The sequence below is a fragment of the Mirounga leonina genome, unplaced genomic scaffold, assembly GCF_011800145.1.
Source record: "Mirounga leonina isolate KUSES-001 unplaced genomic scaffold, KU_Mleo_1.0 Mir_126, whole genome shotgun sequence".
In the NCBI taxonomy this organism is placed as follows: Eukaryota; Metazoa; Chordata; class Mammalia; order Carnivora; family Phocidae; genus Mirounga; species Mirounga leonina.
Window position 1 is genome coordinate 10015257 of NW_023270314.1, and position 15032 is coordinate 10030288.

Below are 15032 nucleotides of genomic sequence, written 5' to 3' on the forward strand. Positions count from 1 at the left end.
TTCTTTCTTTCTTGGTGTGTATGTGGCAAGAATACTTAAGATCTACTCTCTTAACAAATTTCAAGTATATCATAGTCACCTATGGAATGAGAGAGAATATTTGCAAAACATACATCTGACAAAATATATAAGGAACTCATACAACTAAATAGCAACAAAACTTCCAAATAAACCAATTAAAAAATGGTCAAAGGATATGAATGGATATTTTTCTAAAAAAGATATACAAATGGCCTGTAGGTATATGAAAAAGGTGCTCAACATCAGTAATCATCAGGGAAATGCAAATCAAACCCACAATGAGACATCACCTCACACCTGTTAAGGTGGTTATTATCAAAAAGAGAAGAAATAACGAGTGTTGAAGAGAATGTGGAGAAATGGAAACCCTTGTACACTATTGTGGCAATGTAAATTGGTATAGCCACTATGGAAAACAATACGGCAGTTCCTCAAAATATTAGAAATAGAAATGCCATTTGATCCAGCAATTCCATTTCTGGGTATATATCCAAAGGAAATGAACTTGCTATTCTTTGATTGTGCCAAGATCCTGTGCTAAGCTTTCGGGACTTTGTGTTTGCTGTTCTTTCTGCCAGGAATGCTCTTTCCCCAAATGCAGACTAGGTCTGTCACTCTCTTCATTCCAGTCTCAGCTTAAATGTCTTCTCAGAGAGGCCTTGCCTAACAGGTCACACTGTCTGCTTCAAGGTTTTCACTAGAGCCTTAGAGACTCCAGAGACTAGAGTCTGAGGTTGCACGTCTATTAATTAATTCATTAATTCATTATTTGTCTCTGCCACTGAATGTGAGTTCCATATAGGCAGGGGCTTTGTCCAGCTTATGGCCACACACCCAGCCTTGTCCACATCAGGTGCTTGATAAATGCTTATTGGTGAATGAATGATTGAATTTACAGTAAAGCCAAAAATGTTATATAGCTCTTTTACTATAAGAAGGAGATATTTATTTTTCAAGTTAGAAGCACAAAGAATCTACTTCTAGCTTTAATATATGCTAAGATCAGGTGAGAAATGGAAATCGCTTATAATAGACACCTCATGGGGAGTAGTATCTGAATAAAGGCTCAACTGGGGGGAAAAAAAGAATCTCTTCCTAAACTCCTAAAATCTAAATCAGAAGCATACCCTGGACCTGAGGCTTCCTAGGCAGGCAGTCAACATCGTCATCACCACATGAACACATGCTTATTGAACAGTGAAAATGTACCTCTCTTCTAAGGATACTTACGGGCATCAAGAAAGAAACAGGTGGTGCCTGCAAATGAAAATGAGCATGAGAAACTGCATGAAGATTATGGGGACTTCTTGGCTCTAAGTCTCTGCTCAGTCTCATTTTAGTCTCCTGAGGATACGACACTGATCACTCATTGCTTCTTGAAAATACTCCTCCCACTTGACTTCTATTAAAATACTGAAGTTTCCTGTCATTTGTCTACTGACCTCTTTTTTAAACTAGCTCCTCTTCCTCTGTCTTCCCTGTAAAAATTGATATTCACTAGACTACTACCCTTTGTCTTCTTCTCATTCAATGTCTACCTAGGGGAAGTTACTCATGATGCTGCTGCTGATTCCTTACCATAATGCTCATAACATTGACCCTCCTTTCAATTCCCAGGCCCAAATTTCCCACAGTTACAAGATATCTTTGTGTGGATTTTCCTTTAGGCACCTCAAAATTAGTATGTTTCAAACCAAATCCGTTATATCATTTTTTTCTCCTTTTAGTTTTAGTCCTCTAAAGAGGACTCATTAGTTTTAGTTTCTAGTCCTCTAAGGAGCTGTCTTCTTATCCCACATCTCGCTAGCTGTCTTCTTGTTATTCTCCTCCTACCTTTTTTCTCAGCCACTGCTCAATTCAGACTTTCATCATTTCCCACACTGGGTAGTGCAGTAACTAGCATGGCTTCTCTCCTCATGTCTTTGATGCCATCAGTTCATTCCCCAGGAAGTAATGTCCAATTTCTTTATAAAGGCATAGAAATACTCCAAAAATCTGGCCCCAAAATAGCTTTCTTGCCTCATTTGCTTCTACAGTCTCCATACAGCCAACCCCATTAGATGGTTTGGGTCCCTTGAACACTCCCCGTGCCTATTTCCTCTGTGCCCTTAATCGTGCCCTACTCTCAGTCTATGTTCCTTTCCTTGATTCTTCACATTAAGAAATCCCATTCACGGGGTGCCTGAGTGGCTCAGTCGTTAAGAGTCTGCCTTCGGCTCAGGTCATGATCCCAGTGTCCTGGGATCGAGCCCCGCATCGGGCTCCCTTATCCGCAGGAAGCCTGCTTCTCCCTCTCCCACTCCTTCTGCTTGTGTTCCCCCTTTCACTTTGTCTCTCTCTGTCAAATAAATAAAATCTTTAAAAAAAAAAAAAAAGAAATCCCATTCACTGTTTGAGACGCCACTTAAAAATCTACTCTGAAGCTTCTGTCTACCCTTTGAGAGCCCATGCCTCTTTCTCCATTTATTTCATTATTTCTCCCTCTCTAGACTATTAACCCATTGAGATCAGCTGCCTTACTTGTCTCTCTTTATAGCCCTCCTTAGCACCTTCTAGTGTAGTGTCTTGACTATAGAAGACACTCAATAAATCTTTCTTAGTGACATATGTTGTATGTCTTAGGTTGAGAGTAAAGTGCGCATTCTAAGTGATAGATGATAAACAATGGAAGATTCACCCTTCTTGTGTTTGTAGGATGCCATTTATAAGCTCTTCATGTTTATCAAAGTGGTTAATATCTGGGCTATGGAATTTAGCAGATACAGGTTAGGGTACTAGTTATGAAGGATAGACAAGTTACTAACCTTATCTAAGCCTCAATTTATTTATATATAAATTGGGCATAATATTCTTTATCTAATGTAAGGTGGTTGTGAAGATTGATGAAATATGAATGTAAAGTGCTTAGCACAATGTCTCACACATAGTAGGTTTTAAGTAAAAGCTATTTATTGTTATTGTTGTTCCAAGCCTCTAAGCAGTCATGTCCAGTCCTAAAATATCTTCATATTAAATATTAGCTGCAGAGCATGCTTTCCATGTAACTCCTTTATGTGTTTGAAAATAGATTAGACACATGTCATGATACAAAGTCTTTGGTTATATAATTCCTCAATATATCTATTATCATTCTTGCCTTTTGTCTTCAGTCTTTTGAAAAAGCAAGACAATAAGTATAAACATTAATCGTGGCACAAACAATGCTTGTTAATGATATGAAAACAAAACAATTGTAACCTGATGTGGATTACAAGGATAACCCACTAAAGTCACCAATGTTGTCCTCTTCACTTTCATTTTGAACAACCATTTAAAGCTAGATTAATTTAGAAGGCTGAAATATAATCTTGGTTACAGTTTCCGGCATCTTAAAGCCAAAAATAAAACCACAGTTTAATTGGCTTCCCTGATTTTGGCAATAAATAATATGATAGATTTTACTTAGGAAATTTTGACATTTTCAAAAGAATCATGATTTGTTTTTTAGCAGTCTCTCAAAGACAAAATTTAAACCTAGGAAAGGGTGAGAGAGTGTGTTGGGGGGAGGGAATAATGAGAGAAGTATATATTTGGGCTTAGGACAAGTATAATTTCTGGATAAGAATTTGGACTGAGGTGATGTTTGTGAGGCAATTTAAGCTTCATGAAAGAAAACTGGCATTACAAGCACAGTGTTATTATCTGCATATGTGTTTATGTGGCATCAATCAATACGCTATAAAAAATTAGGAAGAGATATTAAATGGATGTTATTGAACAGGAGGGGTATCAGGTGAACATGCTGAGAACATTGCATCCTGGAGGTTCTAAGGAACTCACAGAGTTGTCTAGCCAAGTCCTCCCCTCTGCCCAGAAGTATACCTAAGGTCTGTGAGGAGATTGCTTATTTTGGCTTATTTAAAGGCTTTCCACAGGTAAAACCCAGTGATCGATTTCAACGTGTAATAGTCTTTGTGGGGAAAACTGCTTCCATTTCATGAAAATTCCAGCTCTCTTAGTCTTCATCTGTGCATAGCTGCTATTTTTGTACCTCTCATCAGAACACCACTGTCTTTTTGTGGACGCATTTAACAATTGCTTTTAAAAAGTAACTAGGCTTGGGGTGCCTGGGTGGCTCAGTCGTTAAGCATCTGCCTTCAGCTCAGGTCATGATCCCAGGGTCCTGGGATCGAGCCCTGCATCGGGGTCCCTGCTCAGCGGGAAGCCTGCTTCTCCCTCTTCCACTTCCCTTGCTTGTATTCCCTCTCTCACTGTCTCTCTCTCTATCAAATAAAAAAATCTTTAAAAAAAAAAGGTAACTAGACTTATTGTGGTAATCATTTTACAATATACACAAATATTGAATCATTATGTGGTATGCCCAAAACTAATGTAATATGTCAATCATATCTCAATAAAAAGTAATGTATGCAAATGCGAATATTTAAAACAGTATGGAGAGGCGCACATGGGAAAGGGAAGTGTTTCCTTTCCTCATCCTCATCAGACACCTCAAAGAAAACTTTTTGGTCTTAGGACCCTTTTAGATTCTTAAAAGTTTTTGAAGAACCCAAAGAGTATTTGCTAATCTATCAATATTCATCATATTAGAAACTTAAAGAAAATTATAAAATATTTGTCAGTTCATTTAAAAACAGCAGACATATAGACCAATGGAACAGAATAGACAGCCCAGATATGGACCCTCAACTCTATGGTCAAATAATCTTCGACAAAGCAGGAAAAAAATATGCAATGGAAAAAAGACAGTCTCTTCAATAAACGGTGCTGGGAAAATTAGACAGCTATATACGGAAGAATGAAACTCGATCATTCTCTAACACCATACACAAAGGTAAACTCAAAATGGGTGAAAAACCTCAGTGTGAGACAGGAAACCATCAAAATCCTAGAGAACATAGGCAGTAACCTCTTTGACATCGGCCACAACAACTTCTTTCAGGATACATCTCCAAAGGCCAGTGAAACAAAAGCAAAAATGAACTTTTGGGACTTCATCAATATAAAAAGCTTCTGCACAGCAAAGGAAACAGTCAACAAAACAAAGAGGCAACCCACGGAATGGGAGAAGATATTTGCAAATGACACTACAGATAAAGGGCTGGTATCCAAGATCTATAAAGAACATCCCAAACTCAACACCCAAAAAACAAATAATCAAGTCAAAAAATGGGCAGAAGACATGAACAGACATTTCTCCAAAGAAGACATATAAATGGCTAACAGACACATGAAAAAATGTTCATCATCATTAGCCATCAGGGAAATTAAAGTCAAAACCACATTGAGATACCACCTTACACCAGTTAGAATGGCAAAAATTGACAAGGCAAGAAACAACAAATGTTGGAGAGGTTGTGGAGAAAGGGGAACCCTCTTACACTGTTGGTGGGAATGCAAGTTGTTACAGCCACTTTGGAAAACAGTGTGGAGGTGCCTCAAAAAATTAAAAATAGAGCTACCCTATGTCCCAGCAGTTGCACTCCTGGGTATTTACCCCAAAGACACAGATGTAGTGAAAAGAAAGGCCATATGCACTCCAATGTTCATAGTAGCAATGTCCGCAATAGCCAAACTGTGGAAAGAGCTGAGATGCCCTTCAACAGATGAATGGATAAAGAAGATGTGGTCCATATATACAATGGAATATTACTAAGCCATCAGAAACGATGAATACCCAACTTTTACATCAACATGGATGGGGCTGGAGGAGATTATGCTAAGTGAAATAAGTCAAGCAGAGAAAGTCAATTATCATATGGTTTCACTTATTTGTGGAACATAAGGAATAACATGGAGGACATTAGGAGAAGGAAGGGAAAAATGAAGGGGAGGAAATCGGAGGGAGAGATGAACCATGAGAGACTATGGACTCTGAGAAACAAACTGAGGACGTTAGAGGGGATGGGGCTTGGGGGATGGGTTAGCCTGGCGATGGGTATTAAGGAGAGCAGGTACTGCATGGAGCACTGGATGTTATACGAAAACAATGAAGCTTGGATCACTACATCAAAATCTAATGATGTATTGTATGGTGACTAACATAACATAATAAAATAAAATTAAAACAAAACAAAACAAAACAAAACAAAAAAAACAGCAACAATAAACCCATTGCATATTCACATTTAAAAAATGCCATTTACCAGAAGATGTGTCCACAGAGCCTAGCACTGTGCCTACAACCAAGTAATTATTTAATAATTCTTGACAATAAATGTATGACCTAAAAGATTTTATTCCAAAGCCTAAGAAGATAATCAATACAGATCTGCCCAAGAAGAGTATATTTTGAGTGACTGTAGGCCAGAATATGTCTTCCACATCTTGACTCTTCCTTCAACACATAGCTATAACTCCTCTGGTCTCTATCCAGACCTTCATGTTACTCTCACTCGGTTAAGCCAATAGCAGCCTTCAAACCAAAAATATGAACGCTAATTGTGAAAAGCTAATATTCTTTCATTCAACAAATATGCATCATGTGCTTCATACATGAGGCATGGTGCTAAACTCTGGAGGTACACAAATGGACAAAACCGACACTACTATTCCACTCCTCCTATCCTAGTGGAACGAAACCAATGAATAAATATCTAAAATATTAAAAAATAAAATGCCATTTAATGAAAAATGTTGAAAGAGATTTTCCATGGTAGTGAGAAGAGCGGCTTTGTTCTATGTTTTTTGTAAATCTCTTTAATGCCTGAATTAACACACAACAAGAGGATGCTCATCTCTCATTCTGTGTTCAAACTGTGGCACTATTATACATCATGTAGCCTCTAGAAAACATCACTGTACAGATGACAAGGTGAGACTGAAAAAGGCCAATAACATTTTGGTATTATTATGAAGAAAGTTTTGACCTTGTAGTTCCCCTAAAAGTGTGGACTCACCTGGGTTCTGGGACATATTTGGAGCGTCACTGCCTCAGACAAAATAATTTTGGACCATTTCTGGGTTTGTCTTTTCTGATTATTACAACCGTAATGTTAAATATTATGCTTATACCTCTTGCTTACTTTCTGCTTAAATTCCTATCTAATTGCTTCCTATTCTGTAAGCTGTCTCCTAATAAATGTTGGACATTCCTCTTTCCTTCCAGCTATGTGAATGAACACTTTGGTGTGCTTCCATGTCCCTCACCTCCATCTCTTCTTCTTCCTTTCTCTTTTCAAAACCTGCCAACTCTACCAGCGCTTTACATGATTAAGTTTTCCAGCATTTGGATTCTTTGCCATTGCTATAAATAGAGCTTCCATGCTGTAAATGAAGGCTTTCCATTTCTGTAAATCGGATTTAAAATGGAAAATGTGATAATTGTGTAAATATTTCTATGTGTAAAAATCCATAGAAAAAGAATCTTACATCTCTAAATCTGTAATGTTTAGAAGATGTTCCAGCATAAAAGTCAAATAAGTTCTTTTCTCAGATGCCTATTGCCCAAAACAATGACATTGCAGTATGCTTCTTATTTGGACCATATATTTCTTGTACAGTTTTTTTATTCTTCTTAGAGTTCTAATTACCTTTGTGGGTTTTTTTTTCTCCAGAAAGAACTTGTGTGCCTTAAAAATAAACAAAAAAATTATGTTCCTAAGATAATTCAGTTTCTTAATTATACTACTTGCCAGATGCATCAGTATGTGTCATAGGACTGCGGCCGAGGCATAATTCTGGGTTCTCTTGGATTTTATGTCTTTCTTTTTGTTGTTTCCTTGTTAATTTAACTGTAGTGCATCTTCAGGTAATTTTTTTTTTTTTTACAGTAAGGGAGATAAACACACTGATTATCTGTATGTACAAAAAATGTCTTTATAATTTCTACACATTTGACTGAAAATTTGGCTAGGTCCAGAATTCTAAGTTGAAAAAATTTCCTCTGCTATCTATGAAGATATTGTTTCATTAGTTTCCAACATTCAGTGTGGCTGATAAGAAATGTGATACTAGGGCGCCTGGGTGGCTCAGTTGGTTAAGCGACTGCCTTCGGCTCAGGTCATGATCCTGGAGTCCCTGGATCGAGTCCTGCATTGGGCTCCCTGCTCGGCAGGGAGTCTGCTTCTCCCTCTGACCCTCCCCCTTCTCATGTGCTCTCTCTCATTCTCTCTCAAATAAATAAATAAAATCTTAAAAAAAAAAGAGAAAGAAATGTGATACTAACCTGATTTTTCTTATTTATGGATAACTTCTTTGTTCCCGTGAATACTTTCTGGTAGTTTTCTTTGTCTTCCAATCTGAAGTTTTGTGAGTATGTGCTCAAGTATGGGTGTGATTTTGTTTATCCTGCTTTGACGTTTTAATTTGAAGACTTCTGTTTTCAGAAGTGATCCTGGAGTCCCGGGATTGAGCCCCACATTGGGCTCCCTGCTCAGCAGGGAGTCTGCTTCTCCTCCCTCTGCTCCCTCCCACCCCTCACCATTCATGGTTGCTCTCTTGCTCTCTCTCTCTCACTCCCTCTCTCAAATAAATAAATAAAATCTTTAAAAGAATATTATTGTTTATATTATTATTATTGTTATTATTATTATTTCCCTTCTCAATTTTATTTTTTCTCTGTTTCTGGAGCTTTTAACAGGAAATTGGGTATCCTTGATTGATTATTTTTTGTCAACTTTTTCTTCCAATTTTCTATTGAAAATTTATTTTGGCTTTTCTTTTTTTTTAAGATTTTATTTATTTGAGAGAGAGTGAGAGAGAGTGAGAGAGAGAGTACAAGGGGGATGAGGGGCAGAGGGAGAGGAAGAAGCAGGCTCCCAGCTGAGCAGGGAGCCCAATGCGGGACTCTGATACCAGGACTCTGGGATCACGACCTGAGCTGAAGGCAGACGCTTAACTGACTAAGCCACCCAGGGGCCCCTTATTTTGGCTTTTCAATCGTTATTTTCCAAGAGCTCTTTCTTTCTCCTTATTCTTTTTTAAAACTTTCTTTATGTATTATGAAAATCTTCCTTAATATCTTTGATGATATTAATTAAAATTTCTCTTGATTGGATCAGAATTATTTTTGTTTCTTCTGGGGTCAGTTCTATTTGTTCACCTTGTTCCTTCTCTTTGATGTTGCCGATCTTCCTCAAATGTCTGATGACCTTGGTTTACTATACATATTTGTGAATGAAGAATGAGGTTGATTCATACAGAAAAGTGCTTTGTTGTTCACCTGACTTTACCAGCCTGTGTCCTGAATGAGAGTTGACTGTGTTCTGTGTAACATGGACAGCTTATTGGCTGCTCTGTCTCACTCTAGGCTGTATAGGCTTGGGACAGGAAGGCAGAATTCCTCCTCCTCCAGTCTCACACAAGACTTGCCAAAACAACGAAGGCCCTACTATGTGGCTCCAGTCCCTTACTTGGAAGCCCTAATCCTTCAAGGCAGATAGCTCACTTTCTTCACAACATAATTTCCTGCCTTAGTTTGGGTGCATATGACCCTCCTGCACATGAAGGCGTGGGAAAGTCAGCCAATGTAGGTATTCAGCAAACAGATCGTCAACCAATTGCCCTGTTTTCTCTCTTTCTTTCTTCTTATTCTCTTTGTTTATTCTTACTTCTGCTCTCTCTTTATCTGCTGCCTGGATTGGGATAGGGCTGGGAGAGCTCAGCAATGACGTCTTCTCTTGTGGATCTCCAGGGTTGTATGACCAATGTTCATCAGTACACTTCTGACCCCAGGTAAATGAGGTGGTCATTAGGTTACCTTTTAGCCTGGTTCAAATAACAGGTCTGGTCAATTCTCATTCTCTACTTATACCTGGAGAAGATAGGTTTAGGGTCTCATGACACCCAGATGGGAATGGAGGCAAGCACATCTAACTGACGAATTAATTGGTGAAACATCCTGCTGAAGAATTCTTAAATGGCCTGCTTTTTTTTTTTTTTTAAATTTTATTTATTTATTTGAGATAGAGAATGAGACAGAGAGCATGAGAGAGGGGAGGGTCAGAGGGAGAAGCAGACTCCCCTCTGAGCAGGGAGCCCGATGCAGGACTCAATCCTGGGACTCCAGGATCATGACCTGAGCCAAAGGCAGTTGCTTAACCAACTGAGCCACCCAGGTGCCCTGACCTGCTTTTTTATGTTTCAAACGTTATCCGAGGAAACCTGACACACAGACTTTCAACCTTGGCTCAGTTAGAGGGTGTTGTGGAGTCACCTAGAGGCACAGGGAAGGAACAACTTGACTCAGTGAATGCACATGTTACATTTTTATAGCAACCTTTTAAAATGACCCTCTCACTGATGTACACAAGCCTTTATGAACAAAATATGAATAGTTGCCCAATAATATTTTTAGGAAGCATTTAGTGAGTGCCAGAATGCCTACAGGACACTGAAGGGAGAATAAACGCTGCATTTTATTGATGTCAGCAATAACTTGTAAACCTCAGACATGACTTCACACCCAGAGATTGCTTCACTGCCCAGAATGAAAAGCCATTTTCAAGGGAACTCCTGGCATCACTTTTAAGAGCACTTTGTGCCTGGCCATACCACCAGGCTTCGTGTGAAGGGCCGTGGAGCTGCAGCTGGTGAGTACATAAGCCTCTGACTTCTGGAGGTCTGAGTCCATAACTTAGCCTTGCTTTGGCCACAAGAAAACATTTACTTGGTTCATTCTCTCCCTGCTTAGCCTCATTAGAAAACCACCGCACCATGTGGCTCGGTTTGTTCCAGCTGGCAGTGTCTAGCGAAGACGAGGCCAGGGGTTGGGTAAACAGGGCCTGGCGAGGTGTGCTGGCTCTTCTGAGTGGAATTCTGCCTTCCACCTGCCTGGGCTTGAGCTTTCCTCAGGCCACATGCTATTAATTCTTCTCGGTCATGAACATTACATCCATGTCAGACTTCTGTTTTATCTTAAAACGAATGCATTAGGTGTTTGCTCTTCTGAAGCTGGAATCAGTAAAGATTTGAAACACGAGATGGATTGGTAAGAACTGACTGGTAACACTAGTGACTGGGACAGGGTTCTATTTTTGAAAACATTTTGTTTTCATCTCGCCAGGATACTGAGGGACTCTCTAGTGTGTTACTGTAATTCTTTTTTTGGTGGACTGGAAGTAAGGTGTGCGTGTTTCAGGTTTTCCATCTGAGGCTTTAAAAATATCGGGAAAAGTACAAGTGTTTGCAATAGCTTTAAGGAAAAACAGGGGCTATCAGTTCTATAGGATGGAGAGATAGTGACAAGTTCTGCCCTTTCTGCACCATGAATCCCAAGGAACTTCTTGATCCAATAACAGTATGAATCTAGCAAAGTTTCAGATTCGAGCAGAAAGTTCCTGAATGGGCTTTTCTGCTGCTCTATGGCAGAGCCCCCTCTCAAGTCCAAGCAGTTCCTCACTTTTTGTCCTCTCGTGGCCACCATCGGACACGCCATCTGCTCTTGCCTCTGCCCAACTTGCCTGCTGCTCTCAGGCATTAGCACACTGGCCCTTTCAGTTTTAAAGGGGTCTTCAAATTAGCCTCGACCTCCACGTGCTTTATAGGAATTTAAAATCTCTTTCTGAACATGGTGTAGTAATTTAATACATTGTCATGAAGTCAGACCAAAGAGTCAGTGATGAGGAAACCTTTTCAAATTTTGGGAAAAATTAATTTCAGCATTTTAAAGTAATACCACCTGATTGTCCCTAGACAGACAGGTTTTTAAGGTGAGGTGTAACTGACCTGTCATTCTCTGTGTTGCTCCAATTCTGCCATTTGGAAGGGAGAGTGAAAATATTTAAGAAGCCAAGACAAAAGAGGAAAAAACCACACACATTCCAACTTAAAGGATACAGAATCTCTGAGGCTATATTCTGTGATCTACTAGAAGCAAAGAAGTAAAGATATAAAGTGTGTTTCTACCAGAAATCTAAAAGATGAAAGTGCTTTTGAAGAGGCTTGGTCTCTAAATGATATTTTCAAATTCTTATAGCAGAGTAGAGGGGAGACTGGAGAAGGGGCACAATCAGAGTTCACCTTAAATCTCACTTCTTTCCTTGAAACTCTTGTCACCAGAGAGCCCCCAGGGATTGCCACCCTTCCCTTTTTGAATTTAGAACTCAACCTCATGCTTATTCAAAAAAATATTTATTGAGCACCATCTATTTACCAGCTACTGGTCTAAGTGTTGGAGACACAGTGATAAATAAAGCAGCTTTGGTGTCAGCTTGCAAGAAGCTTGTGTACTAGTGGAAGAGACAGTCTGTGTACTGAGTTTTACCCTACATGCCACAGTTTCACAAATGTTGTTAGAAGAGATGAGATGCTCGGGTCTGAGATGAAGGACGGTTTATGACTCATAGTAACAGCAGTAATAGCAGTTGCCAGAGAGTTAGCATTTATGTGCTAGTTCTCCAAGCCCCAATTCCCACAGGGTGAATGTGAAGAGAGTCAGATGATACCTGCCTATGCAGAAGAGGAATGCTCCTATTTAGGAGTTTAGGAACCTGAATCCATAATAATGGGCAGCAAGCCTGCCTGTGCTTTGTTTTGGAGAGAGACATTATTTTTATTACACTGGACAGTAAACATACCTGTCCTTTCCTGCAGAGGGAGACCCTATCTCTGTCTTTCAAGACTGTTCATTATACAAACATCCTTGAGAAGGTGGTCTGGAACAAAGAGCAGCCAGTACCTCATTTGCAGGACATGCAGAAACAGGAGAGATCCGTGGAAAATTCTTTTTCAACAGTTCAAAGCAATGGCTTGTTTTGTCGAGTAGAGACAGCTCTGCCTACAGGAGTGAGAAGTAATTTTTTTCACATGCTGCCTTCTGGGGCTTATGGATGTGACCACAATACTAAAAAGGGCATGTCTTCGGGTGGGATAGAGGAGGAGCAGAGCTGAGCCAAGGAAATCTCTGATGTGACAATTCAGTTGGCAGCTCCTAGAAACCTAACAGTCCTATGACAACATGAAACATTAGCTACGCATCTCATGGTTAGAAGTGTTGGGCTACCAGGGTGACCAGGCATCCACCCGGGGGTGGGGGGTGGGAGGTGAGGGTGGGGGGTGGGGGGAGGTGAGCCACTTGGAGGAGAAATGAGAGCCAGTCATGGAATAATTGTATTTTAAAAAAACCCTGTTTTTGAAGTGAATTAGCCTAAATAAGTGTCTCATGTTGGCCAGGATTTATTTTATTTAAGCCTGATATACAGGAATTTAGAAACAACCATATGGATTTTCTTAAAGGTTGGTAAAAACAAAATGTGCTTCTAAGCTGTCTGCCAACTTTCAGCCTTAGTTAATTTTTATGGATGAGTTTTAAACTCCTAAAAAACAAATGTATAATAGAAGTGCTGATGCAGAAACAGATTTAACTATAAAAACACGGAGTGGAAGCTGAAATATATATCATAGAATTTTTGCAGGAAAAACGCGATAAAGGTGTATTTGGTATAATAATAAATTCGAAGCCATCGCAAGATGTAGTAAAAATAAGAAAATAATTATTGTTGGTGGGAAGAATGTATAAAATGAATTAAAAAGTCTCTTAACCAGAAATTCAAGAATACGTGGCGTATATTTCCTGAAATGCTCAGTGCATATCTGTCTGGACTAACTGACCTAATGCAAACTGTCTTTGAATTTTTGGACCTCCTGTCTGAATTCTTCCTTACTAATAGTGTTAAAATAGTAGCTGGAAAACTAATTCTCTAGGCTGCCTAGGAGAAAAGCTATTGTGCATTTAATTAGTCTTATTTAAGTTTAAATTTTAATCCCTCTTCTCTACACTCCCTGTGCCAATGCTTGCCATATGTATGCTGGGAAAGAGTATTGGTATTAACTTTTTTTTTAAGTTTTACCATGTTCTTTTGTATACATTGTTGTGTTTGACCCCATTTAGTCCTAACAATTACGCTTTGCATAGAGGAATTATTATACTTTTTACAGATGAAGAAACTGAGACAGTGAAAAGTCAGTGATTGTCTAGACCCAGATAGCCAGTGAGAGCACAGAACAATGGATTGTCAAAAAATACGATTGATTTGGTTCTTCCTGAAACAACAAAGTTATGTAAACACCTTATTTACTTGGCAGGATGGGAATTTCTAGTTTAGATTACCATGATAATGGAACTACCTCCATTAAAAAATAATAAAAATATATAGATACACAACAACAACAGCACACACGTGCACATGCACACACACACACAATGTTTTCTGTGGTTCAGTTTTGAATTAGACCAGTTTTGCCAATGCTTCAGAAATGAAAGAAGAAAGAAAATTTAAGGAAAAAAAGGATGCCAGGCAATGCCTGAGATTCTTTTTGGACCTTACCTTCTGGCAAATGATAACCTCAGGAGTAGGATCAGAACTGCTGGAAGATTTAGGATTCAAACAGCAACTTTATTTTAAGAAATTATACATTCTATTTGGTTGAAAAATTATGGAGTAAACTTTAAGAATTCATTTACTTAATAAGTGTAGTTTAAGAAAGAAAATGTTTTTAATAAGGAGATCAATTTTAACTACTCAGGAGACAGTAGATACATGAAAACAAATTTAATTCTAGTCCATACAATTTTGAATTACTTCACTTTCCGGTTTAAAGATAAATAAACTTTAGGGCTGGTGTAGTACTAAATATAATGGCAACTGACATTTTCATGGTGAAGAAAACTTCACCATCAAATGGGTATTAAGTTCAGCAATAACTTAACAAATAGAATTAGAAAACTGTGTCTATATTAACATAATCATGAAGTTTTTGACCTTTATGCAAAAAAAATTGAAATCAAAAGGGAAATGATATAACTGCTCTAACTCTTTTTATGCACAGAGAATAATGACAGTCATAAAACACAAAATAATATGAGACCACGGAGATCCATTCAGCCTATGTTTCTATTTCTGATAGTGACCAAGGGATATATTTGCAAAATCCATTGTTTCCTGCAATGGCTGTGGTAAACTTTTAAATGAAAGCCCCTGCTCCCCACCATTTCCTTAACCCCTCCCTCCATATGCAGATATAGATAGATAAGTTTAAAGGGAATCATTTGCCTTATCCTGAAAACCTGT